This window comes from Panthera pardus, unplaced genomic scaffold, assembly GCF_024362965.1.
Source record: "Panthera pardus isolate Hobbes unplaced genomic scaffold, ASM2436296v1 HiC_scaffold_24, whole genome shotgun sequence".
NCBI classification, from domain to species: domain Eukaryota; kingdom Metazoa; phylum Chordata; class Mammalia; order Carnivora; family Felidae; genus Panthera; species Panthera pardus.
Genome location: NW_026526810.1, coordinates 82,754,508 through 82,765,305, shown reverse-complemented (window position 1 = coordinate 82,765,305; position 10,798 = coordinate 82,754,508). Strand labels below are relative to the sequence as shown.

At 40.8% G+C, this 10,798-nt stretch overlaps 1 pseudogene; it reads left to right on the top strand.

Annotated features, from left to right (window-relative positions):
- The first annotated feature begins 9,804 nt into the window (after positions 1–9,804).
- Positions 9,805–10,288, top strand: LOC128772795 (protein unc-119 homolog A-like; annotated as a pseudogene).
- The last annotated feature ends 510 nt before the right edge of the window (positions 10,289–10,798 follow it).

The window sequence follows — 10,798 nt, the reverse complement described above, 5'->3', positions numbered from 1 at the left end:
AACAATTTTGGGGGTCAGAAGCTACTGGCGCTATACTGTGAAGGAAGGAAAGACATGTAACACAAAGCTTCTGCCCTGTAGCAGCTTTCAATCTCATAGATGTTCATAAATATTGAACACTTAGAAATGTATGCACAGATTTTTGGCATGCCAAATTATCTTTTTATCTGATGTTCAGATCTACATATTTCCAACTCCCTTCTCTGAATTCCTTGGTATGAAGTGGCCTGGATTGTGTATTTTGGCACCTAATCATCTACTTGTTCCTGTTGTGGGCAGGGTCACTCGGTTGGACAATTCATTGAATGCCTATATTGTATAAGGAATTATAGTGACATTATTTTTGTCCTTTTTCAACCAGATGTCTTCAACCCCGGGTCCTAGGTTATATAAAGACTACAAGAGGCCACCATGCACGGTTTCAATGGAATTGATTTCTAAATTCTCATATTCTTATATGTCCTTCTTAAAATTTATCTGAGAACAAATCTAAATTCATATAGTATGTTCCTACTTCATACAGTTACAGGCACATTCCTTTCTCACCCCTAATTTTAATATGGTAGATTAACCAAAGCTTTAAAAAACTCTAGGATGCTAAACAAAGGGATACATTTAAATATTGGTTACAGGAAATTTTCCTTTAATCATGATTGAAAGCTGTCTTAAACCTTAAAAACCTTTCTTTTTATACACTGACACACACATAGGCATACAATATCAATACAAATGCACATACATAGAGTTTTATATTTAAAATGGATATTCTGACCTAAGACTAAAGACTACATTCAGAATAGCCAAAGCATAAGTTACTGATGCTCTTTTAAAATGTCAATATTTTATACTTTCTTCAGGAGTATTAAATTCTGCAAGTTTATTAGAAAAACATGTTGTTGTTTTTTTCAGATGTTTTATTAAATTATGTAGTTTAAACTGACTTTATAAATATATGAAATATTTATCACTATGTTAATGAATTTTTAAGTTTTTTTCACATTTAAAAATGAAGCATAGATTATTTATCTCTTAATTTGAAGAAATATACTTATTTCACCTTACAATTAAAAAAAACCCTAAGATGTACACTTAAAATATGGAGGCAAGTATAAGTTATTCTTTCACTGTTTCAAACTATTGTTTCCCAAACTATTTCATAAATAAGTAGTAAAACAAATATGAAGAGAAAAAATTGAAGAGAGCCTAGAGAAAGCTACAACTACTTAAGCTCTCAAAGAACAGAGTTCCTGGAATCTACAGAAAATTTTATAAGTGAATTTCCACTGTTTAAGCTGAGCATGTATATTAAAAGACATGAAATACTAGAAGTTTAAAAAACATACACTAATACTCCACTGTAAACATTCTGTAGTAATCAGTCTTGCTGGGAATTAAATAATGACTCTTAGTATGGCAATGGTTGATACACATCTTTCTCTGTAGCATTGATGGAATATTTTTGCTACCACAATGTCCCATAACATTCACTAAAGCTCTGTGTTGTACATCCATAAGCATTTGTTTACTCATGAGTCTGTTGATTAGCAACAGACTAATCAACTGGGAAAACTAGAAGACTCACCTCCACTCTATGGGTCTCTTATCTTCCAGTAGCAACCAGGGCATCCCTCATAGCAATACGAGAAATGTAAGAGACCAAGTAGAGGGGCAACTGAGTGGCTCAGCTGGCTAAGTGTCCAACTTTAGCTCAGGTCATGATCTCATGGTTCGTGGGTTCAAGCCTTGCATTGGGCTCTGTGCTGAGAGCTCAGAGACTGGAACCTGCTTTGGATTCTGTATCTTCCTCTCTCTTTGCCCCTCCCTGCTCTCTCTCTCTCGTTCTCTCTCTCTCTCTCTCTCAAAAATAAATATTGAAAAAAAATTTTTAAAAAAATAAGAAAGCAAGTAGACACACTCAAGGCTTCCTGAGGCCTTGACTTAAAATTGGTAGAAAAATACTTCTAGCTCATTTCATTGACCAAAGCTAGTCAAATGACCAAACCCCATATAGAACACTATAAGGTTATACAGCAAAGGTCATGGTTACAACAAGAAGTAAAAAAAAAATTGTAATCAGAGCAATTTTTGCCATCAAGCTCAGATATATACATACTGGATTACATTGTTTTTCCTTATTATTTTTTCAGAACAGTGAAATCTGTTTGCCTAGATGTTAGTTTGGAGACATTTTTAATAGTTTTGAGGTAAAGTGACCATTTTCTGCAAAGTCTCATGTACGGGGGAAAAAAAAACCACACTTTATATAGAATCAGAATTTCCAAGCCATATATTTCAATGTACAGGAGAACTAAAACATGTACTATTATGTTTATAAAAGAGGTAAAGGAAAGACTTCACAATGTAGGTAGGGCGCAGGGTCAATTTGATTATTCTTCCTGTTTTTTATATTTGCTGTATTTAGTACCTTCCTCTTATATATGGTACTTTTTTCTCTACTTGTCTATTAATATAATGATCATGTATTTTAGCTGTAATAGATAGAAAAATCATGGGTCAATAATCAGAAGATAAAAATAAATTAGTTTTAATACTGAACCAGAGTCTTCATTTCTTTGTGAATTTCCTTGTTTTATTTTGTTTCTTTTTTAATTTTTTAAACGTTTATTTATTTATTTATTTTTATTTTTAATTTTTTTTTTAACGTTTATTTATTTTTGAGACAGAGAGAGACAGAGCATGAACGGGGGAGGGGCAGAGAGAGAGGGAGACACAGAATCGGAAGCAGGCTCCAGGCTCCGAGCCATCAGCCCAGAGCCCGATGCGGGGCTCGAACTCACGGACCGCGAGATCGTGACCTGAGCTGAAGTCAGACGCTTAACCGACTGAGCCACCCAAGCGCCCCAAACGTTTATTTATTTTTGAGAGACAGAGAGAGATAGAGCATGAGCAGGGGAGGGGCAGAGAGAGAGGGAAACACAGAATCTGAAGCAGGCTCCAGGCTCTGAGCTATCAGCACAGAGCCTGACGCAGGTCTCGAACCCACAAATTGCGAGATCATGACCTGAGCCAAAGTCGGACACAACCAACTGAGCCACCCAGGCGCCCTTCTCTTGGTGAATTTCTTAAAGTGAATGATCTTTCATTTTATCTTCTCTGTCTTCACATATATTAATTTGTAGAGCATATTAACAGTGTAAGAGACAACAAATTTTGTGACTAAATGGTGGTGTTTAAAGAAAATTGTGTTTGTGAGGAAAACCCTAGATGAGGAAAGAGTTTTACATGTATTTGCAGATATCACAGTATTTTCACTGTTTAGCAAAAAGAACAAAATATTAAATTATTACATTTTAATCTCTGGATAGGAAAAGCTTTATGTGATATCAATTAAGAAATGTCAACAAGGGGGGCACCTGGGTGGCTTGGTGGGTTAACATCTGATTTCAGCTTGGGTCATGATCTCATGTTTCACGAGTTCAAGCCCTATGTCAGGTTCCACACAGAAAACACAGAACCTGCTTGGGATTCTCTCTCTCACTCACTCTCTCTGTCTCTCTCTGCGCCATCCTCACCCTCTCTCTTGCTTTCTCTCAAAGTAAATTAAGTGAAAGAAAGAAAGAAAGAAAGAAAAAGAAAGAAAGAAAGAAAGAAAGAAAGGTCAACAAGGGAAATGGTGTATTCACATAGAGCATCAATTACTAAATCTAGTAAGTGGTGTAGAGTCAGGTAGAGATATGGCTTTTGTCTATGCAAATACTTAAGTCAGTCTTATGAAAAATCACTGGCATTAATCTTAAAACTATATTTCACAGAATATGCTACTGAAAAATAATAGAGTCTTGATGATAATAGTGACAACGTATTTTCCCTCCTGTACAGCAATAACTGGTAAAAGCAACAAGCTCATGATAGTGAATCATGTTCCATTTCTCCCAGAATATACACTCTTTTCTAACCTTTATGTCTAGTTTTAAATTTCACTAATGTTACACCATTCTGTGAACACACATTTCGTGCCTTCTACATGAAAAGCACTGGACTAGACATTCGGGTTTAAAAAAAAAAAAGGAAGGGGGGGGATGGGCAGTGGCCTCCTCCTAAAGTTGCTCACAAAATATTAACAGAAATAAGACATGTATGCAAATAGCTAGAAGATAAATGTCTAGTCTTTATAAAAAGAGAAATAGACAAAGTCTTGAACTTCAGAAGAGGGACAATAATACTACACCATATCAAAGCTATTATTGGTTGCCTTAGCAAATAAGGAATGTAATTCAGTCACATAAGCAACAAGTATTTTGAAGTTTCCTCTCTGGCTCCAGTAACATGCTAGCAACTGTGATAGAAAACAAAATAAAACAAAAAGACAAGCACAGTGACTGGCCTCCATGATTTGTCTCTAGTCACCTAGAGAAAGACTTGATGCAGCACAGAATGCAAGTGCATTTAGGGCCAACAAAAAAGAGATCAGTGGAACCTGGCAAGAAATGCTTCAGGAAGAAATAAAACCCAAAGTGAGATGGAAAGACAAGGGTAGACAATGGCTGAGGTGAAGGCAAGGGCACGAACAGAGATGGAGAATCCATAACAAGCATCTGTGCTCCAGGAGAAGGGAGCAGATACATTCATTTTTATAAATGTCTTTTTGGAGGACATAACAATGAAATAAAAACTTATTATGATAAGGGAAAGAGCAGACAAAAAGAGAAATGGAATTTAAATAGTAAAATTTGATTCAAAATGCCATCAGGGGAACTTCTAGTTTCATAAATGAGTCAAGATTTGTTTGGCAGCTAACTGAAGGATGGATTGGAAGAGGCAGAGAGAGGAGAAACAGATGTCAGGAAAAATTCAAATCCTTTTGCCAATCTAGAACTATATTCCATTCTTCACTCCCCCTTGAGGAACGAAGGATTTATTTCCCCATCTGCTAGGAGTGCTGCCAGCAGACAACTTTAAGTTGTCAACCCCCGTTGAGGATTCCTTCAGCGAAAGAGAAGGACCTGCCAAACATCACACCCCCTTCCCCGGGAGGCCTGCATCCAGTCTACTTGCCTCAGACGGGGAGATCTCGAAAGGGTCATGCTATCCTCAGAAGTTTAGAAGCTTAACTTCTTCCTCAGCCCAACATCCTTCCCCTTCCCCTTCCCCTTCCCTTCCTTTCCCTCCCCCAGGGTCATCTCAGGGGTACTCCCCAACAGACCTCCATCTTAGAGTCAGCTTCACAGGGAACACAAGTTGTGAAATTCTCTTTTGCTTCTCTTTACAGAACTGTAACTGTTCTTTGAGGTACACAACGTTGCCAGAATGGATGTGATAACAGTGCCTTGGCAGCTATGTGCCCTTGTTGCCTGTGTCTGTTCCTGCCTTAAGGAGCTACTCTTATGCTGACATCTATACTAAGTACTTCCACAGGGCACAGAAGCACTGTAAAAACAATGGCGATACCTACAAAAAATACTTTCTTTCTCATTTTTGAAGAGTAATGACTAACTATACCTTAAAATTTTTCCCTCAGTCCATTTACCCCGGAGCCATCTTTCCCTTTCAAGAGGACATTATTTCACATAAATTTAAAACATATTGTCGATTCCCTCCTCTCTTCAGTGTACCTCCCGACTATCACCATCACCTCACTTCACCTCCACTCTGGGTAATCCTGTGGGCTGAATTACTCACTTTATGACCTAACTTCACCTTCACCATTTATAACAGCTTAGGCCATAAGAATTATGAGAAGAAAGGACAGGTTTATTTGCTGGTAGGTTGGTCTTCTCTGTAAAAGGTCCAGAGGGCATACGTTTTCCTTTGGAGACTTTTAATGGGAGCAAGCTTTAACAAGTAGAACTAGACTAAATGAAAAAGCCCTATTCATCTACCCATGTTCCCTTTTTAAAAAATATGTATTTTATGTGTGCAGGAACCTGCTTTCAAATAATGTTTCAAATGTTGTAGCTTTCAAAATGTGATCGTGCTAAATCTTTAAAAGTCATTTTGACCATTAGAAAATACTATGGGCTTTTTTTTTTAATTTTTTTAACGTTTATTTATTTTTGAGACAGAGAGAGACAGAGCATGAACGGGGGAGGGTCAGAGAGAGAGGGAGACACAGAATCTGAAACAGGCCCCGGGCTCTGAGCTGTCAGCACAGAGCCCGACACGGGGCTCCAAACTCACAGACTGTGAGATCATGACCTGAGCTGAAGTTGGACACTCAACCAACTGAGCCACCCAGGCGCCCCTATGGGTTTAACTAAGATACTGGAGAGACCAAGGTGATACTTAAAATGAAAGATAAAGCAGGCATACCTGATACAACGTGTTCTCCACATACTCAGGGAGCAGAACCTTCTTTAATGGAGCTAAAAGAAAATCGCCATCATTCTTCTACAAAACTGTTTACTCATTGGCTCACTAGGGAAGAAAAGCCACATCTTTTGATTAAGTGCAAATTCACAAGCAAAGCTAAAAGGTCACAACTTCTATCATTTAATTCATTTGAAGGAGAATGCTCCAATTAAAGTAAGAATGGCTCACACTGTTTTCAGAGTCAAAAACCCTTGGCCTGAGGGCTGGTCTTCTGGAGATGCTGGCAGGGGTGAGTTTACTCTAGGGGCTTTGGGCCCAGGCTGGAGAATGCCCAGTGGGAGGTGAGAGTGAGGTGAGGTTTTCTGAGGAATGAGGAAATGATGGCTGCAGGGGTTATCTCCCAGGGAGCTTTGTTTATCGGGGATAATAAAGGCAGATCCAAGGGCCTACACCTGCACAACCCCTGGGCACACAGCTTCTACCGCAGCTGTGTGATCTAGGCCTGGGCTCTCTGCCCTTGCCCCGGGAGCTCAGCGGGCGTTTGTCCCGAGTGTCCAGCCCTAAGACCAGGGCTCCCACAACCTGAACCCAGCCCTGCCCCCTGGCCAAAATCAACAAGCAGAAACAGACGCCAGCCCTCCTGCCAACAGCCAGCCTCTTCCTGCCCTTGGGCCCACGGGGTCGCGGGGAAACCTTTGAGAGCCCCCCCCCCCATCCCAAGAGTGGCAACCTCTAAGGCCTAGCAAATTGGGGAGAGCAGCGTGCGTAGGAAGGAAGAAACCACCACCGGGGCTCCCCAGGGTCACCACGGGGCTCCAGAGGCCTGAGCCACTCTGGCTCTGGGCACAGGCAGACTAGAGGACAGTGGGCTGGGGTCGCAGACAGGGCCCGGAGTCTCACCCAGCCTGGAGGGAGGGGAAATATTTCTTTCCAGCCCTCTTGTCCAGGTAGTTCCTGTGAAGTAGGAGAAGGAAGAGGGAGATTTCCTCAGTTCTGAGCCCACCCAGCCCTCAAGCACACCTTCCCCCTTACTCCTAGGTTACATCTTCTGGCTCTTTTTTCCCTTTGGAGGGAATTGGGTCCTAACTAATGAGGAATGAGAGAGAGAGAGAGAGAGAGAGAGAGAGAGAGAGAGAGAGAGAGAAAGAAAAGATTTTCGTTCCTGAAGGAAAGAAAGTGATATCATTTTGCTGAGATTAGATTGTGCACCTGAGCAGGTGTCTAGATGTTCCATCAAATCGTTATAAGTCCTAAAAACTGAATTTCTTGCATTTGGAGGGAAACTTCAATTTAAGTCTAATCTTACTTGCATCTGTAGTAGTCCCCCATCCATGAGAAATGCTTCCAAAAGCCCCAGTAGATGCTTGTAACTGCATATAGTACTGAACCCTACATATACTATGTTTTTTTATAGGTACCTACCTATGATAAAGTTTGATTTATGAGCTATGCACAGTAAGAGATTAGCATAAAATAGGATAATTATAATAATATAGAAGTTATGTGAATGTGCCCTATCAAGCTCTGTCCTTCTTACAATATCTTATTGTACTGTACTCACCGTCTTGTAATGATGTGAATACAGAGGGGAGAACGAGATAGGCATTACAACTTAGCATTAGGCTACTAAAGACCTTCTCAGGATAAACGAGGATCTTCTGCTGTTAGACTGTGGTTGACCCTGGGTAACTGACACCACAGAAACAGAAAACTGGGATAAAAGGAAATCACTGTATTATCTGTAGTCACTAGGGCTCTCTACCAGTTCAAAAATGCAAATGAAGTACATTTCACATAGATATAGTATGCAGGAAGAAAGAAAAGGAAAAAGAAAAGGGAAAGAAAATAAAAGAAGGAAGGAAGGATGGAAAGAAAGGAGGAAGGAAGGAAGGGAGGAAGGAAGGGAGGGAAAGAGAAAGAAATTAGCCTGAGACCAACCATCAGATTAATTGTGGAGAGCAAAACTAACCAATTAAGTATTCATTTCCAGGGAAGCACACAGCTGAAGTCAAAAAGGGAGAAAAGGTTAGTCAACAGATTTTCCTTCTCAGATATTATAAATTGATTTAATTTTTTCTGAGTTTACACCTGGAGACCTATGGAAGAAATGTTTTGCTATATAGATTGTAAGCTATGTTATACTGTTAATTTTGTTTCTAAATAAATCTAAATGTAAATGAGTCTCTTACTTATGCAGAAATTTAGCTAAATAATAATGTATTAAATCAAAAGTTGTATTATTCTAATTATCATCTCAAATGTTACAATACTGAGTCCCTCACACAATACTGAGACAAAACTGTCTTTAAAGATAGCTTTAAAGATAAAAGCTAATGGGGAAAAAACACTTTCATGTTTTTTGGTAACCAATTAATGAAAACTGCCCTTCAACTGGGAAAAGAAATAGTTTTCTGGTAGGATATACCCTTTCTAAGGAGAGAGAGAGAGAGAGAGAGAGAGAGAGAAACCTCAAGGCAACCTAGCTATATGCATATGTGGCAACATCCCTCAGGACTTTGTAACAGGAGACCACCTAATCCGACTGTATGTTTATGTGTTACCATATATGGGAGACAAAGAAATAGAAAATGTAAAAAACTATGCCATATGGCGTTGAGGGCTTAGTTCATGCAGTACGAACCCAACTGAGCAGTGCCTGCATGAATAAAGTTGTTTCCTGGAAAGAAAAGCCTCCCTGTCAAGACTCTCTGTTCAAGAATCCTGCTACAGTTTAAGCTCTTACAGTCTAATACCTGGGTTGATATTAGCTAAAGAAGTTTAAACTCCAACAGCATGTGAATAGACTATAATTTGTATGAGAGATGGCTGGGTAGCTGAGTCAATTGAATAACCAACTCTGGATTTCCACTCAGATCATTATCCCAGGATCATGGGATGAAGCCACACACAGGGCTCTGTGCTGAGCAGGAGCCTGTTAAGATTCTCCCTCTCCCTGTCTCTCTCCTACTGCCCCTCTCCCCTGCTCACATCTCTCTCGCTCTCGCTCTCTCTCTCTCTCAAATTAAAAAAATAAAAATAAAACAAAATGAAGAATATAATTTTATGAGAATATCATGGAGAGATCTCAAAAATTCACTCTATTTTATTTCTAACTTTGAAATTTCAAATGTGATTAAAAATAAGCAATAGATAATGTTACAAAATATTTACTTTGCTGAACACTGTTTTCTATTGAATGTTGCCTTTTCCCCCAACTTACCTATCTAGTTCGCTCTTGGAACCTCTGTGACTAAAATAATCAGTTGATTACTGATTAATGTATCTCAGTCATCACTTTATGATTTCTTGAATAGTTACCATTTTTTAATGGTAGTTCCATTTTCCCCCCTCAAGGCTCTTCATTGTCCTGAAAAATGCATTTTAGTGGTGTGGCTTACCATGAGTGAGGCAAATTTGACCAATGTTACTGACCTTTGAACAGGCATCTTTACATTCTCTCAAAAAAGGCAAAATGTCCCCTTCTCTTCGCTCCAACAGGCGCAGGCAGCTGGCAAGCTGAGGCCCTGCAAGGCCATGAAGGTGAAGAAGAGAGGCCGCAGTGGTGAGGCTGGGATAGGGACACAGCCTGTTCCAGGGGCCTCTGGCCAAGCCTGGAGCGCCAGCCCAAGCCGCAGCTTCAGAGCAAAGGGAATCTGGGTCTGGGAGAGAGCCGGGCCTCTGCGGAGGAACAGCTGTAGGGCAGGAGGATGTGCTGGGGCAGCCGCGGATCACTGCTGGCAACTTACCTATGCTTACTCGAGGAGAATATCTACAAAATCGACCTCATCAGGTTCAAGATTTGAGACACGGATTCAGGCACTGTCCTCTTTGAAATCAAGAAGCCCCAGCCTCAGAGTGGTTGCTCAGCAACCGGCGGGACCTGGACCCCAATGGTGGGTGCTTTGTCCACCATGAGTATACACCTGCCTTCCTGGGTCAGAGGCAAGTGGGAGCCACGGTGGAGTCCACGGTGGGAGACAAGTCTGTCAACCACTTTCTCATGATTGAGAGGCACTAAATCGCAACCAGCTCCAGGTCTGCCTGGGGAGTGTTCCAAGAGCCCTGAATCCGGAGTCAACTATGGGAGGGAGTGTGCCTCATGTCCCACATCCAAATCAGCGAAGCCCATGGGCCTGGAGCATGGGGTGGGATGGTAGGAGGTCTGTCTGCCTCCATGTCCAGAAATGCCTCCTGGGAGAGAGGTAGCCAGGACTTCCTGACAGCATAGTTGGGCTTTTTTGGAGCTTAAGCGTAGTGTTCCCATATCTAGGCTTTGACGAAGTCAGGGCAGGGACTCATTCCTTGTCCCCTGCCCACCACCAACAGGCCATTTAGAGTTGTAAATTCACAGATGAAGATCCATGGTGGGGTTTGGCTTCCATGACTCCCAAGGGAGTCTGGGCCCTGGGCCCACCCCAGGCGTTACCATCCAGGGCCCAGCCACTGCCTGTGATGTGTGGGAGGGACTGGACCAACTGAATATAGTTTTCAAAAACTTTCTCCTTTTCTTCTTAAAAAGAAAAAAAAA